We start from the raw sequence: 23,675 nt of genomic DNA, 5'->3' as shown, positions 1-23,675 counted from the left end.
AAAGTAGTCTCCACAGCAATACTACCTAAAGTTATATCCTGGTCTCCCCTGAAAGCGACTTAATCTCTCTGTAGCTGCTTTCTCATCTGTAAAATGGGGCTAAGAATCCTGTGTGGAGGATTACATAAGGTAGTGATATAAAGTACTTAGAATAGGGTCTAGTACATAATAAATTCTCACTAAATATTAACATTTCTTTGTCTTTCTGCTGGCTAAGAGAGCACAGAGTTATGAGGGGTTGGTGTTGCTGTTGATGGTGTGTCATTCCAGTGTTGATGATCCTTTCAGAGGGAAAATGGGCAAAGTTGAAATGCTTGTCAGTACCTCTGCTTTACAGATATAGCAGAATTTGGTGGGAACAGATCTTGACACAAAGGGGCTTACTAACGATGACAACTGGATGCCCAGAAATCTGGTTCTCGTCTCATTTCTATTGCATTTATCCCTGTTTAGTATCCAACACCACCTGCCTCCCACCCCACTATATCTAAGGGGCACTTCTTGTTCCTCTTCTGAATAGACTTGTTATGGAAATATAATATTTTCTGGCCCAGGAAGGATAATATTTGTGTGTATATTCCACTATTTTTGCATTTGTATAGCTCTTTGTCGTTCACAAAGGGTTTCCTCATACATTATTTTTTCCCTATTGGAAAACTACCAGATAGATATTTCTTGCTAAACTGAGTCTCTTTGGGGCCTCCATGTGGTCTTGTCATCTAAACAGCAAGCACTGACTTCTATAGTCACATTGCCTTCATCTGCAGCAGAACAAAACGGAGTCCATGGAATAAGGCCACAGGGAGCATCAGTTCCCAGGCTTGCATTGCCCATTGTGCCAATGAGCTTCTCCTGCGGGCCCCTCCTCAGACCCAGCTGCCTGCTTTCCCTGGCCATTCAGGTCCTCCGTGAGCTGCAGCACCTACTGTGAGGTGTGCCCTGCAAAGTCCTCACCTGCAATGAGGGCCATGCAAGGAAAAGACCTTTGGAAAAATCCCATGTAATTTTTCTCTGGAAAGGAGTTGAAGATAAGCGATCTGTCAGTGAATAGAGTTGTCACACTCCAGTTCCCCAGCCTAGCCCTAGACATTCTGGTGCCTACAAGTGTCATTTCTTGGCAAAGTCGAAGGGAGCATTAGTTTCCACCTGGTGTTTCTGATTCAATCAGCTCTTGACCCAATGAGCAAACACAGGCCAACCTCCTCAGCCGCAATTAGAATATTCTCCTGACTTTCCCTAGCCCGGGCCTGCTCTGGTGTACTTAGCAACTGCCATGAGCACCCCCCCGCCTTTATTTTAATGGCTTCCATTTGGTAAGTATTTATAGAGTTAGCCAGTCCCTGCAGGTATTATTATGCTCCTAAGGTGCAGAAAAAATAGTACAGCCCCACCCACTTCTCTCCTTTGGGCTCAGGCATCAGCCTGTTCTTGTCCTTACTTGGCTCTAGGTTTTCTGTATTCCTGTAATGACCAGTAGGGGGCGCTGTGTGGCCACAAAAGTCTTCCCAAGGGCTTGACAGTTCCGGTTTCCCCCGGTGTTCTTTGACCTGGCCATCGCTCCACCTGCAGCGGGTGTTGCCAAGTTGCAGGAAATCTAATCTACCTCTTACCAGGACCAGAGCAGCTGGATGAAATGCAGGGCAGCACATTTCGCAGGAATTGAAACAATGGATGGCTAATTTTTGGTGTTGAAGTGACAATGAATTTATGGATTTGGGATGAATCACTAAATGATACTGACACCAACTCTTTATACTCCTGCATTTCCTCAATTAATTTGAAAATTGATCTGCTTTCCCTAAATAAAAAATTTATAACATAAAGCTTTCACTGTGTGTGTAGCTAAGTTCTGTTAAGATTTTAAAAAGGAAAGCTTCATGCACAAACAAAATATCTCATGAGGATTTTTTTTTCAACCCAGGATTCCTGAAGGGAAACATTAAAAAAATATTTAGAGTTTTGTGTCTAGTTTTTACACTAGTCTAACATGGAATAGGAGAATTTTGGTAGAAATAACAAAATTTTGGTACCAAAAACAAAATAAAAAAGCTGTCAAGGGGTAACTGACACTCCCAGTGATGTACACAGCAACTGTTAGCAGAAATGAAATAAAATAAGGTACGTGGGAAAGGGCATTGCACACCATGGACTGCCATAGGAGGGCCAGGACAGGGGAGGGTAAAGGAGGGCGCTGGACCATCACCTCCCCGATCTTCCAGGTATGGGCCAAAGGGCCTTGGCCGCCCCCTGAGAGCCCCCACCTCTTTTCCCTGCCAGGGGCTCCACTCCTATTTTCTGCTTCTATTCTTTTTCTTGATCCTCTTCCTTCTTTTCACTTGTAGATTCCCACCCCTCTACACACACGTACTCCCCACAAAAGAGTTTCCCATCCGTGTTCCCCACCCAGTGTATGATCTAGCCATTAAGGCTTTGGGGAGTAACAGGTGAAATGAAGCACAGCTCACCAACCCCACTGTAATGACACTGTTCTGTGTCTGTCACCCCATTAAGGAGAAAGTCTGTGAGTCATTCCCAATGTCTAACAGCATGGTTGCTTAGAGGTGTTCAACAAATATTATGGATCTCAACTAAACGGGAACCTCCAAAGAAATGTGAGCAAGCTTACATGGAAACAGTACATTGAGAATCCATTGCTGATGGATTTGCATGATTTAAAGAATCACACAAAAGGGGGCTCAGACATCAGAATTTTTTATAGAAATAATTTTTTATTTTTCAATTACAGGATATATTACTTTTGAGCATACAATATAGTGATTAGGCATTTATATAACTTATAAAGTGATCCCACTGATAATTTTAGTGCCCACCTGCCTCCACACATATTTATTACAATATTATTGACTATATCCCCTATGCTGTATTTTATATCCCCGTGACTATTTTGTAACTGCCAATTTGTTCTTAATCTCTCCCCCTTTCTCATCCAGTTCCCAACCCTCCTCCTATCTGACTACCACCAGTCTGATCTCTGCATCTAAGAGTCTGTTTCTGTTGTGTTTATTCATTTATTTTGTGTTTTAGAGTCTATTCAATACTTTTAAATGAAATCATATGGTATTTGTCTTTCTCTATCAGACATCAGGTTTGACAGCACTTTTTTTTTGCATTTGTTTTTCTTTTATAGTTCTCATTTCTCTTTATTATGACATAAAAGAGTGCTCGGTAATGTCATGCCTCTCTTGAAATATTTAAACTTATTTTATGTATTTCACATAATATATATTACATATTATATTTCTTTATTAACTGTCTTATTAACTACATAAGATGTATTATTGGCCCCATTTTCAAAAAGGAAACTAAGTTTTACGTAAATAATAAATGACATTGAAAACCATGAGGTATGGAAGTGATTATTTATTTATAATAAGAAAATAGATCACAAAATTTAAAAAGGTGACAAATACCATAAATATTTCAAAATCCAGGAAAATAACATAATCCTTAAATAATTAACTACCTTATGTACCTTTATAAGACTCTTTTCTTCATTAAAAAAAATTGTAGTAAGATATACACAAGACAAAATTTACCATTTTAACTGTAGTTCTGTTGCATTAAGTACATTCACACTGTATGCAAACAAAACCACCATCCATCTCAAGAATTTTTTCGTTTTCCCAAACTGAAACTCTGTCCCCATTAAACAACTCCCCATTCCCCACCGCACTCTCCAGCACCAATCATTCTATTTTGTGTCTCTTTGAATTTGACCACCTTAGTTACCTTATATAAGTGGAAATGTAAAATATTTGTTCTTTTGTTAATGTCTTAATTTGCTTAACACAATGTCTTCAAGGTTTATCCATGCTGTAGTACATGCCAGAATTTCCTTCCCTTTGAAGCCTGAAAAAGATTCCATTGTATGATGTTTGCCCATTCATCCATCAATGGATGACACTTGGGTTGCTTTCTCCTTTGGCTACTGTGAATGATGTATGAACTTGGGTGAACAAATAACTGTCCCAGTCTTGCTTTTACTTCTTTTAGATGTCCACCCAAAAGTACAATTGTTAAATCATATGATAAGTCTTTGGTTAATTTGTGGGAGAATTGCCATACCATTTTCCACAGTGGCTATGCCATTTTATATTCCCACCAACAATGCACAAGTTTTCCAATTTTTCCAGATCCTCACTAACACTTGTTATTGTGGTTTTTGTTTGTTTGTTTGTTTTTTGGTAATAGTAGCTGTCCTAATGAATGTGCAATGGTTCCTATATTTATGAGTTTATAGTGTTTGATCTCCTTTTCATACATCAATGATTTTATATTACTACTTTCTTAAAAAGACAATTCAGGTGTTTCTCTAACATGGTGGTTGGGATTCGTAACACATGTGATTTCACAAAGACATAGCCACGGTGCAAACACTGCCACAGACTTGTGCCCTACAAACACAGCATCCTGATAAACACTTGATTTTCATTTAAAGCAAACAAACAAACATATGATGCATTCAATTTATAGTCTGCATTGAATATATTCATTCCTGAGAGAAGAGAACTTCTGTGAACTCAGTGTCATTGTGAACCACCTTGGCCATTGAAAAGTGTACCTGCCTTGAGAGGTGAAGGCTTCACCTTTGTGTTCTGATGCTGGGTTCATCTGTGCAGTGGGAAGTGAACACACCCCTAGGAGCCATTTGTATACCAAAACAGCTAGCAATAACTTAACTATGCACACAAAAGACTGCTAACCACATAGATGCATCTGGTCAACCCAAATTAAGTGTATCCGTATTCAACTTCTCCTTAGCAGGATCCCCAAGAAGCTTGTTCCTATCTCAATGCCACCCAAGTCTGGGGACAATATGGGTGGTCTGTCACTTTTTATTGATCTGTGGGCATGCTTTGTGTATCGTACACACAAGTTCTTTATCTGTTAATGCTTACAAACATATCTTGTACTCTTAGCTTGCTTGCTTTCTCATTCTCTGAATAATGTTTTTGATGAATAGAAGTTCTTGTTGATATAGTTCAACATATTTGTTTAATTTATGGTTTATTATTTTGATGTCTTGTTTAAGAAGAATTTTTCCTAGCCAAAAGCAGGAGGATATTTTTCTGTTTTCTTCTAGGAACTTTGTTTCATCTTTCACATTTAGATCCTCAGTCTATCTGGAACTGATATTTTTGTGTATGGTATGAGGTGGAGGCCAAGACTTGTGTTTGTGGTTTTTTAAAATATGGATATCCTATGATCCTAACATTGATTATTGGGAGGACCATTTTCTCCACTCCTCTGTGCTGAAACTGTTCATGTAAATCCAGTGTCTGAGTATGTATGGATTTATTTCTGGACTTCTTGTTCTGTTCCGTTGGCTATTTTTTCTATCTTTGCATCAATACCATGTGCATTAATTATTGTATGTTTATAGTAAGTCTTACTTATATCTGGCAGTGTAAAAACTCCAATTTTGTCCTCTATAATTGTCTCAGCTATTTTGGGGGACTTTATATTTCCACAAATTTTAGAAGCAGACTGTCAATTTTTAAAAACTAAATAAACTGCTGCTATTTTATTTTGAATTTTATGGAACTATAAATTAGTTTGTGAAGTAAATCATTTGACTTTACTATGTCCTAGATCCCTCTTCTTAAAAAACAAAAACAGAAAAAGACGGAGTGACCATGAGGATTACATGAGACAATGTATTTGCAAACTGAAAAAAAACACACTATAGAAATGCTCTATTTTTACTATAAAATGAGAAGGAACATGAGCAAGGACTGAGGCAAAGTCTGTCTATACTGGATTTTAAAATTTGGAGCAGGCCTGGAATGTGGCCACTGTCAGCTCCCTCTCCCTTCACACTGGCTCCTGACTCAGAGGCCAGAGTTCGGGGAGAAGGGCCGAAGGGGCTGCTGAGAACTCCTGCGCCTGCACTCCCATCACATCCCTGGCGGTCACCACGTCCTTATGATGATTGTGTCGGTGTTTGTCTCCTCACATCTTCTACATTGGAGCCTGGCAACTGCGGAGAGAATCCCATTGTGGTTTATTTTTTGAACACGCCCGCTGTGTGGCAGGTCCAGATCTGGGTAGGTCTGTCTTCCCACATGTTCTGTACAGAATGTCACGTGTGGGCAGGAGATGAGCAGGCACCGTGGATGGGGAAAGAGTGCTCCCCCACAGGACTGTCCTTCTTCTGTTCTGATTTGAGCAAAGACCATCTGCGTGTGTTTGTGTGACCAGGGCATGAATTGGAGACAATCTTCTTTAAAAACTAGGAGGGTCTGAAACGTCCCCTCCAGATGCTACCACCCTGAGCCCTAGACCCTTCTTTCAAAGGCTTTCTTTGGAATCTCTTGAACAAATACCTTTTGTCAAAGAGGACTCCCCAAGCTGAAAGAAAAGGAAGTCAGTTGGACCCTACCACATTTCCTTTCCATGGGTCATTCTTTTTCCTTTGGTCTGCGTCCTCAGGTAGCCGTCTGTGGAGACCCCAGCAGGGAGGGTGGCCACTTCTGCAGAGCAGACAGTGTCGAGCAGGGCCGCTAAGGCTACCCGCAGTAACACAGTCCACACTCCCAAAGCCTGGGTGAACCATGGGCCATTTTCATGTTCTCAGGCCCCTGAGGACTTCTGCCATTTCCTATTCCCGAAGAGGAGGCCCAGAGAGGGAATTAGCACTGACCTGAGAATGCAGCCAGCCAGCCAAGAAGGATGCCAGCTTGGAGCCAGTTTTCAACACACTCAGTGCACCCTGCATGGGAAACACGGCCTAGTGTCTGTAGCAGTCTTCCCCACAGTCCCCGGCGGAGTGCGGAGTTTGCCAGGGTGGCTGAAGGTACAGGCTAGGGCTGGGGTATCTTTATAAATAATTCCTCTGAGGGAGGGTGGCAGAGATGCAGGCCAGCTGAAGCCCCTGAGGATATCCCCAGGAGACCCCCTCCATCTTGGGGAAGGAGGGCTATGCCAGAGCTGACCTGTGGAACGGAACACTCAGATGTCTGGTGTCCTATTCTCCGCCCCCTGTCAGTGTGGCCAGCCTGCAGCTGAGGAGAAGCAGACGAGAGTGACCCGAGGGGTCGGAAGTCGCGCACCCTCCTGCCCAGCAGCTGGCTAGAGGCTTCTCTTAGAAGACTGGGTACCTATGGTGGGGGTGGGGAAGAAGGAAGACAGTGGGAGAAAATCAGACAAAGGAAGACCACCATAAAACCAGCAGCATGTCTGTAATCACAGGAGCCCTTTGTTTAGAGCGGGTTTAAACAAGTTGTGATCCTTTGGAAGGAGAGGTCATAAACTGAAGCAAAAATAAAAGTGTTTACAGCAAGGGAGACCGAGGTGCGGCAGGGATTCCTTTGCCAGGATCAGTGGGGAGTTGTGGTTGGGCGGCCTGGCCTGTGTTCAGAGAAGGGGCTCTCTCTTAGTGCTGGGCTCTTCCAAACATCACAGACTCAACTCAGATGAAGGGGAAGGAGCTGGAGTGGGGGAGGGGAGCTGTACCCCCCACCCCCTCCACTTGAGGTGGCCCAGGGACAATCCCACATTCCAACTCAGGGGAGAGAAGAGGGCAGGGTGCCAGATCTTGTGACATCTAGAGATTCATCTCCGGAGGCCGGAGGCAGGGACATCTTAGAGTCAGCTTTTCCACTCCTCTGCAAATTCCTTTATAATGGACTTGAGGGGGGTCACACTAATAAGAGGGTTTGAGGGCAGAGTTTCTCAAAGAAATGCCTCTTAGGCCCAACTTATCAGCTTGGAAAGGTGTAGGAAGGGAAGTGTCTGTCACTTGAGGGAAAAACATTCCTCGGGGAAGCATCACACAGGCTTCCCTCTGCTTTCCTTGAAGATTCTACCGAAAGTACCGGCCACCACATTGCTACTATGAGGCAGGAGTTCCTGTCCCTCAAGCATGAGGCTGAGCCGCTGGTGTTTCTAGTGAAAGGTGCACAGGGAGCCACTGTACCAGGTGCTCTCAGAAGGAGAGTGACCTACTGAGGGAGGTGCCACTATCAGGAGAACCAGAGGGAGGTCAGCCCACCGGAGGTCAGCTTACCAGCTCAGGAGAACCTCACAGAAGCGGGTCTGTGGGGATCAGTCCCCTTAGTCCTGGTAGCCCGGTACTTTGTGAGAGGGGAAAACAGTGTAGGGGGAGGCTTGGGCTTTGAAACCAGCCTAGTAATTGGACACATCACTTAACATCACTGAGCCTCCATTTTCTTATTTGTAAAATGAGGACCAATAACATTCTCCCTCCCCCAGGGGTCTTGTGAGATCATAGGAGATGATGTGGGAAAACTCCAGTACAAGGCTCCCTCCCTCCCTTCTCCCCTCCTTCCAGTGAAGCAACGTTTAGTATCACTCCCCACAAATTCTGAAAAATACAAAATTATGGTAATAGAAGAACCAAACACAATAGATGAGCTTGTCTTGTTTGTTTCTGAAACATTTCCAATTCCTTCATCCATAATATACAAGTTCACTGTTGCAAGTACACTGAATGGAATTGGTTTAGGCCTTTCGGTCCATTCATACAGTGCCTACTGTGTGCTGAGCCCCAGGACAGACAACGGAGATACAACGATGGCTGACATAGTTCCTAACCTTGGGAAAAGGAACACAGGAGCAGCTAATGTCAGAGGCACTAAGGCGAGGAGGGGTGACAGCAGAGGTGACATCCCTTCGCCTTGCTCAGATGGGGCTCCTGTTAGGTAAAACTTCTGGGGAAAGTCCACAGAAAAATTTCAAGGTATTTCAATTGACTATTAACCAAAGCAATTTAGAAACCATTATTGGTCAATTCAATAGAAACTATTTCAATTATAAGGTCTCTTGACAAACATTTAAGGGGTGTTTATTTGCAAAAGATGCGTAAAAATGAATAAGAAAAACCCCTTTCTCAAAGAGTCTTGAGTTCTAATTAACAAGTTACAAACTGACGATATTCAAAGCAGCAGGCTAGCAGTTCATGAAGAGTATAATGAGAAGACGGGGCTTTTCATGCACAAAGCGCCGGGCTTCTGCTCCATTAACTTCTTGTAGAGACTACGCTTCTTGGCAGGTCAGTGTTCCTTTCCTGACCCTGCATAGAGACTAGCAAGACGACCAATGTGCTCTTTATGAGGCAGCAATGACATTTCTCCTTGTGGAAGAGTTTGCACTGGTGCTTCTCAGAGGATTGAGGCACTGCTGGGAATTCACTGGGGCAGTGGGCCCTGGGTGCGCAGCCTGGGAAAGAACTTCAGGCACCCTAACAGGGATTCAGGATCCCCAGGAATCTCCTCACCTTGTCCAACTTTCTACCACATTTGCAAGGTGATTTTATTTTGAGCCTCCTCTGAGGGTGTTGGCCTGATGATGCTTCGGTCTGAGAGATGCTCTCCAGAGGGGAAGAGGAAAATGGAGAGATTCAATATTTAGTGAGCACATCCTGGGAAGCAGGCTCCTTCCCATTGACGCTCACATGGACCTGGGTTAGGATGGTTGTAATGGGTGTGGTCCCTTGCACTCACTGGGGCAGCTGGGGCTTGCAGAAAATGCTCCCCCAGACCTGGGGAGTGAGGGGCAGCCCAGGAGTCAAGCCCCAATCCCATTGCACACTCTGCACTCTGCACGGGATGTGTGCCTCCTAAACTGGTCTTTCTTGCTCCTCAGGGAATGTGCTTGGTGGGGTGCTGTGCCAGGGACCCAGTAACCAGCCGGCTAGTGGTAGGTAAATTTCAGTCAACGAATTTTCAAATCACGTTTGATTCTCTTTTTATTCTGGCACATACTATACCAAACACAAATATATTATGGATCAGAATGCAGCATGTATATGGGTATTAAAAATAAAACATCGTCTTCAAAGACATTTTGTTTGCATTTTCCTGCACCCAAGACACCTTGTGGGCACTTTTCTGGGGTCTCTGAGCCAGTACCATCAGTCCATCCATTTCGTGTGCTGTAAGCATCACAAGACACACATTATTAAGGATCAAACGTGGAAAGTGACTGAATCAAGTGCTGAATTAGAAATTCAGAGAGCGAGAGATGTGGCAGGTCAGTGAAATCACAAGGGCACCCAAGGAGGAGGGGGTATGACGGGCAGAGAGGAGGGCAGGTTGGAGGTGGTAGTCCCATGGCGTGGTGTGTGGAAGGGATGGTAAAGAGGCAGACTGGAGCTGGGAAAGGACCGCTGGGGCCAGGAGGAGATGAACAGCTAACAGCGAGGCTGGGAAGCTGGGCATAGAGCCTGGACATGATGAGGTGGTGGGAAGTCATGACCAGGCCATTGGAACAGCAAACGGTCAGAAGTGTGAACTCTGGACAAGTAGCCAGGTTCAAATCTGGATATGACCACTTCCTGGCTGAGTGATCTTGGGATATTGCATGGCCTCCTGTGCCTTAGTTTCCTTATCATAAGACAGTCTCTCAGTGGTAAGTTAATTGTGAGACCAGTGAATGCTCAGCACTCTGTGGATTAGTAATAGGTGTGGTTATGGAAGCAGGTGGTAAGGAGTGACCAGAGGTAGGCAGGTGACCCGGAAGCTGTGTTGAAAGTTTACAGACTTTAAAAATTTGACCTAAATTATAGGACGTGCCATTTGCTTGTTTCACACCAATTTCTAAGTCTGAGGATATGTTTATTAACTTTAGAGAGAGAGGAAAAGAGAAAGAGAAGCAGAGAGAAACATCGATGTAAGAGCAAAACATTGATTGGCTGCCTCCCATACACGCCCTGACTGGGGATCAAATCTGCAACCCAGGCATGTGCCCTGACCAGGAATCAAACCCACAATCTTTTGGTGCACAGGACAATGCTCCAACCAATAGAGCTACCTAGCCAGGGAGAGATACAAAACATTTTAATCACTCCTTAAATTTCTTCATGTTCTATTGCAGTCAGTCCCCTGACATCATGCTCCAGGGAATCTAATAACCTGTTTTTGAACCAATATTTTCAGACTGTATCAATCTGCTTGGGCTGCCATTGCAATGCACTACAGACTGGGGTCTCAAAAGACAGATGCATTTTCTCATGGCCTTGAAGGATGGAGTCTGAGTCTAAGGTGTTGGCAAGTTCCCTTCTTCTAAGGCCTGTCTCCCTGTGTCTCTTGTGGTCTTTTGTCTATTCATGTCTGTGTCCTATTTCCTCTTCTTCTAAGAACACCCATCATATGAGATTAGAGCCCATTGTAAAAATCTTATTTTAACTTAATTACCTCTTTAGGCAGCTTATCTCCAAATACAGTCACGTTTTGACATGTGGAGGTTAGGACTTCAGCAATAGTTTCTGGGGGGAAGGGACGCAGTTCATTCTGTGGCAGTTATAACTATAGTTCTGCTGGTTACACACCCCAGTGTGGGAAGGTCTGACAGCCGCGGATGGGGAGAGTGCACTGGGGTCATTTCCCAGCTCCCGTCCTTCTGCCTAGCTTGGCCACCCTCCCCTTTGTGTGGACAGTGACCCATCCCACAGCCACATTGCCATCTCTGAGCCCGCAGAGTTCCAGTTTGAGTCTCAAAGAACATCAGGAGACTTTTTTGAATTCACTTTTTTGAAAATTTGTACCATATACATTGCAGTAACATCAGCAGCTTTTTTAAAAGGAAAAAGAAAGAAAAGAGAGAAAAGGAAAAAGAAAAAGAGGGATGTGTGCTTTGGGTTTGTTGGAAATAGAGCTACAGCCTCTTACATCTAAGATGAATTTCCTGAAAGATGTTGGAGCTGCTGTGTGGCCATGTGGCAGACTTGATCAAGTCATTCCTGGGCAAGAGAAAAGTTCTTTTCATCTCATTTTGGGCTCTCAATGAAACGTCCTAAGGGGACACAGATCCACAGTGAGGCAAAGGCAGGGGAACAGGGCAGAGACTATACAGGCCCTCAGGTTTGTAAATGAGGAACACTTTGCTCAGCTCCTCCTAGCACAGGTCCATGGTGTGAAGGAAGTGGAGGGATGGAGCATGGGGATGGTGCCCCCACTGCTGCAGGGATTGGTGGGAATAAAGAAAAGGGGGCAGGGCCACAGTAAAACCCCAAGCACTGGCAGAGAGAAGGGGAGAAGGAGGTGGGAGAGGGAAAGGGGAGGGAGGACGGTGGCCTGGAGAGGGGGATGAGAGGCCTAGCAGAGGGAGGAAGGGTAGTTTCTGGCAGGTAAAAAAAGGAAACCGAGTTTTTGGCATCTCTGGCATCTCTTTATCCTTAAAGCAACTTTGACCTACTTTGTCTCATCTGTAATATGCTCTGGTATCTAAATAATACATCTCAGCACTGAGCTTAGACTGTTGTTCATTTATTTAGGATCTGTTATCTTCTGACCAGAAGAGGTTAAATGTGTCCCCCTGCACCTAGTAGTACTTGGTCATTCCTTCATTCAATAAGTAGTTATTGAATGCATGGGTTAGGCTCTGCGCCAGGCCCCAGCTACCACACTCAGTAGACAAGAGGCCACCTTTTCTACCCCAAAGGGAAGTACATAGACCATCCTGTTGTTCTGTCTGAAAATCCTTCCAGGAATCTTGTACTATGTCTGCCTTGCTTGCGTTATTGAGAGTCTTGAGTAGGACGGCAGCCTGAGTCTTCATTGGACAAACTAGAATATTCTTAAACACAGAGAATAATATAATGACTCCCATCCCCCCATCCCCCAGCTTCCACAAGGCCAAGCTTGGTTCATCTTCCTTAAAACCGCTGCCCCACACCATCCAGGTTATTTTGAAGCAAATCCCAGGTAGCTATCCTTTGTAAATATTTTCATAAATATCTCTAAATGATAAAGACTCTGCTCTAAAAGATATAATCACAATAACTAGCACCTAAATAATAAACAGTTTCGTCCTCAATATCACTCAACTATCCAGTCAATGTTCACATTTCTCTGATCGTATACAATTTTTTACATTTTGCTTATTTGGTTTGGGATCCATGTAAAGTCCTTGCATCAGGATATGTCTCTTGACTATCTTTTAACCTATAGGCTTCCCCCCACCCCTACCCTTCAGAAATGGAGTTGTTTAGATTTTCCTGCAGTCTAAGTTTTGCTGAGGAAGTTTTTGTGGTGTCATTTAACATGTTCCTCTGTCCCTTGTATTTTCTGATCTACAGGCTTGGTTATGGGTGTGTGCACTCGAGCAAAACTGCTTTATAGGTTGTGTGTATTTCCATTAACAAGTATATAATGCCTGTTTTCTTTCTTTACTAACCATTGATGATCACTATCTAGATTCATTAGTTTATTCAGAGTTACAAAATGGTGATATTCTAATGTTATCACACCTTTTCATCTATTCACTGGAATACTATAAATTGAGACCTTCCTCATCAATTCTTTGGTTACCCTAAGGTCCAGATCACATGGGAAATGAGGACAGATGCTAGGTTTTTCCCCTTGGTTTACAAGTTCATAAGTGAGTAAAAGAGTTGGTTCCTTCACATTATCCCAAGGTAAGCAAATGAGCTGTTATTGTTTGGGTGGGTTTTTTGTATCACTGTGACCTTGTGAACTTAAACATATTTGAACTATTTCAATCCACAGCGCTTTTTATGCTTATTATAAATATTTACATTGTCCTATCTTTGGCCAATAAGGATCTTTTCAAGTTCAGTTCCTAGTCCTTTGATGCCAGCCCAACAGACTTTGAGCTTCCTCATTTCCTGGTATGAGAAAATAGTGTATATTTTCCAACCCAAACCTTCAATGGGCCATTCCACAAAGGACTCCCAACTGCTTTTAATGGAAAATGCTGAATAGTGATCACAGTCTGAGCTCTGGGAATGTAGACTATGATTTCTAGGCCTTTTTCATGGGCAGAGCTAGAAAATATGTACTCTTGACTGAAGATTAAATTAACTATCTGACCCTTCCATTTAAATCCAGGACTACAGGAATTTTACTTCATCAGTCTTACAGTGTATCTCCTTTCAACCACAGTGAAAATTTCTCAAAGACACAAGCATAATTCCTCCTTTCATTTGTCCCCCGATACCCAGACACCAGTCTCAGAATACCAACGCCAACATGATCATCCACAACCTGATTACTGAGAGACCTTTAAGGTTTTGTTTTCAGTTCTTTTTGTCCTTCAGGTATATCCCACTGAGAATGTAGAAATTACAGTGCTCTAAAGTCATTTGCATAGTTTCTGTCTGTGGTACACACTTCAATCCATATGTTTCCTTTTCATTTCAATTTTTAGGAACTGCTTTTTGATTTAATTTTGTTTTTCAAACTATATACAATATTTACTGGCTACAAAATAAATTCTATACCCTCTTCATTTGCTCCCTCTATTAGTAAGCATTTCAAAAATTTTGGCTTATTCTTTTAATTTTAAATGCTTCTATATTTATAACAGCTGTATTGAGATACAATTTAAATATCATAAATTCATTCTTTACAAATGTGTGTCTTCTTTTCTTAGATAAATAGCGACATATAATAAACACATGTATTTTCTCTACCTTGCTTTTTGTATTAATGATATACCCTGGAGATCTTTCCATGGCAGTATACAGAAATCTCCCTCACTCATTTGCACAACTGCATTGCTTAAAAGTACCATCGTTTATTTAACCAGTTTCCTATTGTGGACATTGGGGTCATCTTCAGATTTTTGGTATTACAAATAGTGCCTATATTTTTCATATTTTGGCCAGTATCCTTTTGGGATATCCCTGTGTAGAAGGGAAATTGCTGGGTCAAGGGGTAAACACACAAATAATTTCTCTAGACATTGTCCAATTCCCCTCCCACCAGAAATACACGAGAGGCTCGTTTACTCCCAACTTTGCTAACATTGTCTGTGGTCAAACCACCACATGTCTGCTAACCTGCCAGCAGAGAAACTGTCTCAGCGTCATTTGACTTCGGGTTCCTCTCCATAAGAGTGAGGGTGAAGTTCTTCTCATGTGATTGAGAAACACCTGTTCTTGTGAACCATGTTCTAATATCTCATCTATTTTTCCAGAGGTTTGCTGACCTTTGAAACCATCTGTGGTAGCAGGTCAACTGTCTTTCCTAATTGGTATTTTGTCTTTTGACTTTATAATAGTGCCTTATGACATGTAAAAATATTGTGTTGTTGTTTTATGTAAGTAAATTTATCAATCTCTTCTTACTTCTGGTTTTAAGACATAGAGAACTTTTCTCATTTCTGGCTTATGGATTTGAGCTGTCCCCTTTGCAGTAGCCTAAACTCTCATGAGCAGTTGGGTCAATTTTTATATTTCCTTTTCTGGTCCATTGGTCTGCCTGTCTACTCTTGGGCAAAAATTACACTATTTTTATCACAGACACTTTATAATGTACTCTAATGTGTGGCAAGGCTAACCTTTTTCACTCCTTTGTTGCTCTTTCCTAGGGATTTCCTAGTTGCCCTGGACTCTGTAAAAGTCATATTTTTAAAGTTCTAAGGCAGATTTATAGAATTATCACTCATAAATCTTGTTTAGATCGTCATTCAAACAAAACAAAACTATATGTCTTATCTGTATCTATATCTATATCTACATCTATATAGGTATATAGTTGTATTAAAACCAAGAAAATTCCCATACTATGTCTTTGGTGAAATTAAGGAATGAATGTCAAGTTGTGTGTGTTTGATAATGGTATTGAGGGTTCTCTTTAAAGTCTCTATCCTTTAGAGATATGCAGTAAAATGATCACAGTTTAAATCATAATTAGTATTTGCTTCCAAGTAATCCTGATATATAGTGAAGTGATCAGAGATTAAATCATAATTTATATTTGCTTCCAAATAGCCCTAGTGGTGGGAGGAGCTATAGAGGAAACAAGGGGGCCATCGTTGATCACTATTGAGGCTGGATGATGGGTATTTGAGCCTCAGTTTTATGTATGTTTAAAATTTCCCATAATAAAAAAGTTTAGAAAAAGGAAAGGGCTTTCAAGTTCTAAAGGTTTTGGAAATGCGGAGCAATACAGGACTTTTTAAAAAACCAGATTTACAAAGGTTGGGAGCTTTGCCTAAGGAAATTTAGGTGCCAGTTAGAGGTGGGTGCTGCAGGAATCAGGAAGCAGGAAAAGCAGCGGTCACAGAGCACTGACTTGGCTCAGGGCCAGGTGCACTTGGTATTTTCTCTATTAAACATTTAACTGTCACTGAGGTATGTTCTTCTCTGGAACTTAGAGGTCCAATAGAGGTGTGACCGATTCACACACCTGGCGAGTCCCTGGAAATTTGGGTTTAAATGTTATAGTTTGTAACTGTTAGCTTGGTATGTTGTTGCTCAGAGTTTTCTTCAAGTGGTCCTTGAAATTCTTAAGTGTTTCCAAAGGACAAAATAAGTAAGATGGTATACATGTCACTTTTATGGTGATTCTTTTTAGAAATAAAGAACCATTATAATACCTGAAACTGATATAAAAATAATATTAAATGTCAACTGTAATTGGCAAATAAATAAGTAAATAAAATGGCCCGGAAATAAAGAAAGAACCATTATAGATTACAGACGATAGACCCCCTAATTTACCCTCCCCACACCTTAGCACTTAGTAAGGTTAATTTTGTTCTAGGTTAAAACGGGCACTTAATCCTGCAATTTGATACCCTCTGTCACTTGCATAGTTTGAAGAGCAGGCGGGCGACTGAGTTCTTTGATCACCAGGAAGTAGCACTTCAAATTCAAGGGGTTCGGGTAAGGAAGAAGGGAAACAAATATATATCCTTGGTTTCTTTAAAATGCAACTCTGGCTACATATATTACCTGTTAAACATTGGTAGGTATAACTACTTTGAAAAAATATGTAGCTGCTACGACCCAGAAACCCAGCTCCTAAAATATCTTTCAGAGAAACGTGTGCAAATGTCCAGGGGGACACAAGTGCAAAAGACTGTGCTAAGATTGTTCACAACAGTCAAATACTGGAAATAAAACAAACATTGAACAGCAGCTGAAAGGATAAATGTGTAGTTGAATATTGACGTATTGAAGAACCATGCAGCCGAGAGGATGGATGCACCACGGCCACATTCAGTAACATGGATAAATATTGCAAAAGCACTGTGGTGGAGAAAGCAAGACAAACAAGAACACGTACATATTATTTATCAGCTCTGTTGCTCAAGCATACATACATAGATGTTAAGCTAAAACAATAATAAGAATAATGAAAACTATCAATGTGTTAAACTCTGCAATCAACTATGGAGAGTTGGGTCATCACAGAAGGCAGGATAGTGATTATCTTGGGGGCAGTGGGAATTAAATGAAAAGGGACATATGGAAACATCTTGGGTTCTGGAAATGTTCCATTTATCAGCCTAGTCAGTCAGTACACAAGTAAACAATGTAAAAGTATTTATTATTAAACTTGTATTAAACCGAACATTTATGTATCTGCACTTTCCTGGATTTGTTTTACACTTCTCAATTTAAAATGTTAAAATAAGAAGTTAATTAAAAGGCTATTAAAATTTTATGGGGAACAATTTCCTTTTTTTGTATATAAATAAAAATGTAAACTTGTAAATCAGTCATTGTTGACATAATTGTCTGTGAAGTCCTTAAGCTGCTGAATTATGTAACTCATACCTATGTAAAGGGTATTGGAGAAACTAGAGAGATATAACAAAATAAAACATCTAAATGTGTCAAGAGCAGACTTTTTTGCTGAATTAACTGTTTGGAAACACATGTGTCAGTCCAGGTTAAATTATCATTAGTAAAGGGAAAAAATAAAATGGAGAAAATAGTAGTGCATGGGGAGAGATTGAAGTTTTAAAAAAACACAAACTTGAAATATATTGCTTTTTTTTTTTTTTGCACATAGAATACAACTCCTCTTTTACACTTGAGTGTGCATGTATAGAGGACAGTTCTGAATCACAAGGGGAAATGACTTCGCTGTTATTGCAAGCACAGCCCCTGGAGGCCCTCATGGGCTTGCCATGCTGCAGGCATGAGATAACCAGGGCTCTCGGCCGGTCAGAAGCTCAGTGTAGAATGCATTTTTAGATTATAACTTTGATTAATATAGTACCTGCATAGTCCCTGTATTATGGATCGTTACAAAAGAACTTTGTGTTACTTCACATGGTGTGAGAACAAGTTACAGAAATACAATGGGTAGTTCCACATGTTATCAGCATGAGTAACAGAATCACTCTGCAAAGAGAAGCGAGGATGGGCACATTGAAACTTTACTGCAGGCCTGGTACTGCGCTAGTTGCTTTGCATGTGATGTCATGCAATCTCACTGGCGGCACCTCCTGCAAAGTACGAGCAAACTCTGAAGGATGGATTGCTCTCCCCCATTTCACAGAGGAAAGCAGCCTGCACAAAATAAACATCAGAACCTGGGGAAAAGAGTAAATTGCAATTAAAAACATAAATTGTGGTGATAGACAAGATATTAAGAAAATGTAGATGCTTTAACTAATATACCTATATATATTATAAAGACTAAGCACTCAGCTCAAATAAATATTCAAAAAGGAATCCATTTCAGTCTTCTTGCTTTCAAGACTTATTATATAGCTATAATAATTATGAGCTTGTGATATTGGTGGAAGGGTAGACCCTTCATAGATCAATGAAACAGCACAGAGAACCCAGAAGTAGACTTATACAAATACACAAAACAATTTTTTGGAATAGGTGTGAAAACAGTTCAACGGAGGAAAGGATGGCCGTTTCAAAAAATGGACATCTATAGGAAATAAAAACCCAAACTCGGTTCTCACACTTTATACCAAAGTTAACGTCAAATGGATAAAGGATTTAAGTGTAAAATGTAAGACTATAAAATTTTAAGAAAAAAAATGGATGAAAATCTCAAGGATCTAGGGCTAGACAAAAAGTTCTTAGACTTGACACCAAAAGCATGATCCATAAAAGGGAAAATTGATAAATTTCACTTCAAAATTTGCTCAGTATAAGACCCTGTTGCAAAGGATAAAAAGGCAAGCTTTACACACCAGGAGAAAATATTTACAAATCACATATCAGAGGCCAGCATCTAGGATAAATTTTAAAAGTAACCCTAAAACTCAATGGTTAAAAAAAGCAAACAATCGAAATAAAATATGGGCAAAAGACAATTCACTAAAGAAGATTTACCGATGGAAAATAAGTACATGAAAAGATGTTCAACATCATTATCTGTTAGGAAAATGTAAATTAAAACACAATGAGATCGTACTATACACTTACCAGAATAGCTAAAATTAAATAAAACAAAAAAACAAAAAAAATAGGGGCAACACCAAATGCTGATGAGGTTGCAGAGAAACTGGATCATTCAGACCTTGTTGGTGGGAATGTAAAATGGCAGCACCACCTGGAAACAGGTTGGCAGTTTCTTAAAAGAAAAAACAAAACAAAACATGATACTACCATATGACCCTGCAATTGCACTCCTGGACAATTATCCTAAAGCAATGAAAATTTATGTTCATGCAAAAACCTGTACATAGATGTTTATTTGTAATAGCCAAAATTTGCGGCCTACTTAGATGTTCTTCAATAAGTGAACAGTTTAACTGTTGTACATCCATACCATGGAATACTACTCAGCAATAAAAAGGAACTATCTCTGACACACAGAACTTGGGTGGTTTATATGGCTTCTTTGTCCTTTTGCTGGTTTAGCTGAATTTCTACAGTTCTTCATTCTTTGCATATCATACGTCTTTGCACAGACGCTAATTTAAGGCTTTAGCCTTTGGGCTGTTGGAGGAAAATCCCAGTTGTCCAAAGTCTTCAGTCAGTCCATGGTCTTCAAAATGAAGGTTTACCAGAGCATTGAATGGTGTTACAGCTGTATATTTTTATGTCTTTCTAGTGCAAAAATTCTGAAACTTTTTGTCTCAGGATCTCTTTACATTCCTGAAAGATTTTGAGGACCCCGAAGAGCTTTTGATATGTGGGTTATACCTACCCATATTTGCCATGTTGGAAAAAAAACTGAGGAATTTAAAAAATATTTTATTAATTCACTTAAGAAACCAATAATAAATCCTTGATGTATTAACATAAATAGCACTTCTGATCAAAAGTGAATATACTTTTGGAAACAACAAAACATTTAGTGAGAAGAATAGCATTGTTTCCCATCTTTGCAAATCTCTAATGTCTTGCTTTCTAGTTTGCAAAGCTCTTTAACAACTGAGTTCTTAAGTCTGCTCCAGTCTGTTGTGATCCGTTGGTTGAGCTGAAGAATGTAAGAAAGCCCACCTCACACAGATGTGCAGTTGGACAAGGGAGGACGTGGAGGGGCCCCTGAAAGTATCTCCAGCCCCTCAGAGATCCATGGGCCACGCTGAGAATCACTGACCTAGTGCATTTCCTCAGATTTCCTCAAAGGCACAGAAGACATACAAAACTTGACATTTTGTTCAAGTGTTTAGAAGACTTAGTGCTTTTAGACAATTTTGGGAATCGTAAACAGAAAATAAGATAATGAGGAAAGCTGTCTCCAGAAGGCATGTTTGGGGGTGGGGAGGTGATGTCTGTTTTCTTTAAAAGAATTCTCTGAAGACAGGTCTGAGCAGCTCACCAGGGCTGGCGCTTGGCAGCACAGAACAATACTCCTGAACTGGCCTGAGCCTTGAGGTTGCACAGGTGACCCAGTCCTGGGAAAACTGAGCGTTTTAAGCGGCTAAGTAAAAGCAGCGTCTATCTTAGCTTTCCTTTTAATGAGATTAGTCTTGCTTTTCTCGTCCTCTTTATTTCACTGTCTGCAGGCCACCTCTTGGCGCTCATGGTAATGTGATTAGCTGGCCTGTGGCCCACACCGAGGCCACTGTCACAAAGATCTCTGCTTACTTGAGTGCACCTCTTTCCTGAATGTGTTTATAGTCACAGGGGTATTGTTAACTCTTGGATCCCAATAGAATGGGATATTTATGACACCCTCCTCCCTCCCCCACCCCCATAAAAGTTGATTCAGGGAGCCACTTAGGGAAGAAATAGACAAGACAGACGTGTTTCCTTCCCCAGATGCTGAGGGGCTTCAATTGTTCTGCATATGTAATGACTTTTTATGGCTCCTCACAAATGTCTCTTTTGACTTTTAAAAAGGTGCCAAAGTCAAATATAGGTAGTTCCTGAGAACGCTTTAGCAATCTCACCGGATGCTCCAGCTGGCTAGAAATCCTCTATCAGAGAATATATGATAACCCTACATCCCCTTCCCACTTTATGGATATAACTGATTTTAGATGGTGTAAGTACAGACAAAAAGCAATAGTGTCTTATTTGAACAACAAATGTCTTTCATAAACATTTAATGATTCAATGGCTGTTTTAAAGGCAATTTATGTACTTGCAGCAAGAAGAAAAAGAAATTGATGGAGAATGTGGACCTCCACTTCTTTTCTTTTAATGCAAACCAATAAATCCAATAGTTTTTAAAGGACAAGTTTGATTTTAGTGAGTTTGATAATTTAGGTTAAGCTGAATGGAAAAATGTACAGGGTAGGGAGATTTCCTGCCTGAAACACTGCATTTTTAGCAGCATTTTGCTGTGCTACCCTCACTTTAACGACGGTCTGTGAGTTTTCCCCACTTGGTTAGATCCTAGCACACAGGGACTTCCGGCTTGATGTCAGAGGGGTGTGTGAAAGAGTCCTGGGTGCTCCACAGACATGCCATTTCCCTTTCAGGGCCTGGAGCTGAGAGACAAATCCATGATGGATTAAAAAATGGCAAGAAAGAGCAGTGTCCATGAGCAGATGCTTCCTAAGCACAGATATTCTTCCACTTACCTTCCTTCCAGGCCAGTTATCTTCTGTCTGTGAAAGGCTTTGATGAGGTGTGCTCAGTAGCATGCTGGTAAATACTTAACAACCAGCAATTTGGGGGGAAAAATGAGCCTTGATTTGTCATGTTTGTGATTCCTGTAGTGTAAACACTCCCCCTGTCTGACTTCAAGCCACTACTGTGATGTTACTGACCCCAGAGTTGGGAAGAGATGCCCCTGATGGGCTCCGGCCCACCCGTGCCCCAGCTCCAGCACGCACCCTGGCTTCTTCCTGCTTTCCTTACGAGTTGGAGACCCATGTATCTGTGTCTCCAGGGAGATTATAGGGTGGTGAAGGCAAAGAGAATATTCTAAGGTGTATGTCCCACAACGGAAGGTCTGCCATGAATTGTTGCCAAATTGCATCATTATTACTGTTTTTATCCTTGCTGTTGTTATTTAGTTGACATTTATTAAATTTAAATGTACTCTTATAAGAACTTCGTTATCTTATTTGCTGCTGATGAATAATACAAGGCTGTATGGAAAACAGTATAGTGGTCCCTCAAAAAATTAAGAGTAGATTAATGCCATAACCTGTACACCTAGAAATTAAATGATAAATTTTATGTTATGTGGGTTTTTTTAAACCACAGTTAAAAATAGAATTGCCATATATAATCCAGAAATTCTACTTCTGGGTATATATACCAAAAGAATTGAAAACAAGGACTTTACACATATTTGTACAACATGTTCATAACAGCATTATTCACAATAGCCAAGTAGAAGCAATCCAAGTGTCCATTGATAGATGAATGAATAAACAAAAGTGGTATACATACAACAAAATATTATTCAGCTTTTAAAGAATTTTCACAAATAACACTGCAAAGATGAACCTTGAGGACATTATGTTATGTGAAATAAGCCAGCCACAAAAGTACAAATATTGTGTGATTCCACTTACATAAGGTACCTAGAGTGGTTAAACCCATGGAGACAGATGGTAGAATCATGGTCTCCAGGGCTGGAGGTCGGGTGGGAACCGGGAGTTACCGTTTAGCAGATATGGGAGCTTCAGTTTTGCAAGACAAAAAGAATTCTGGAGACAGATGGTGGTGATAGTTGCATTACAATCTGAAGATATTTATTGCCACTCAATTATGCACCTAAAAATGCTTAGGATGATAAATTTTATATTATTTTTATTTTACCACAATTTTTAAAAATAAAAAATTAAAGAATATATCAGCGAGAATAACTATATTTGTTGAAAGAGTTGTTATCAGAATTATACTCACTAAATGTCTGGAGACCAATAAGCATTGTTTATTTCCTAATCTTATCTCTTGCTCTTTCCCCCTGTAAGAACTATTTCTTCCTTCCTGTTCCCTCCTCTCTTCTCCGGCTGTTCCTCCTCTGCATTCTTGTGTGTGTGTGTGTGTGTGTGTGTGTGTGTGTGTGTGTATACACAATTGTTTTCAAATAATTTTCGATCATTAGAGCAATCATATTTTTCATCTCATCTCCTGTTATCAGTGTCATCCCTCCGCAAAAGCATGTTTTGTGGTTTCCCTTTCCAAAGAGTTAGGCAAATCGAGTAGCTGCCTCACATAACATCTCATAACCTTCCTGGCTTTAGACCTCCAGGACAGCAGACAGAGGGAGGGACAGGCAGAGGACTGGCTGGGAAGGACCGCGTTTCTTTCAAGTCCCCCGCCTGCCTGTGAAAGATCTCAGAAGAGAGCTTGTGCAGCGCCTACAAGGTGGGCAGTTCAGTGAGCTGGAAGCCTAGAGACCTGGCTTATCATTTCTATTTTATTTATCTATACACTGGGAATAAAACAGTTTCTAACAGTTTTTAAATAAAGTTTAAATATATGACATTGTGTTTTAAAAGCACAAAGTATGATACATACCCACATATCAGTGATTATTTTAACATACTGACCCAAATATGTAAGATAGTTTGGGTTATTATCAGCATAAAAATGATTATTACATATTTAT

General features: G+C 40.9%; 1 protein-coding gene across 1 annotated transcript in view; it reads left to right on the top strand.

Moving 5' to 3' along the window:
• Positions 1–23,675, top strand: part of GTF3A (general transcription factor IIIA) — a 68,543-nt gene that overhangs the window by 17,416 nt on the left and 27,452 nt on the right. The window lies entirely within an intron of this gene.

Source organism: Pteronotus mesoamericanus, unplaced genomic scaffold, assembly GCF_021234165.1.
Source record: "Pteronotus mesoamericanus isolate MK-2021 breed Mesoamerican mustached bat unplaced genomic scaffold, CSHL_Meso_final contig_41, whole genome shotgun sequence".
Taxonomy (NCBI): domain Eukaryota; kingdom Metazoa; phylum Chordata; class Mammalia; order Chiroptera; family Mormoopidae; genus Pteronotus; species Pteronotus mesoamericanus.
Note: the sequence above shows the minus strand (reverse complement) of the source record. Positions and strands in the feature narration are given on the sequence as shown.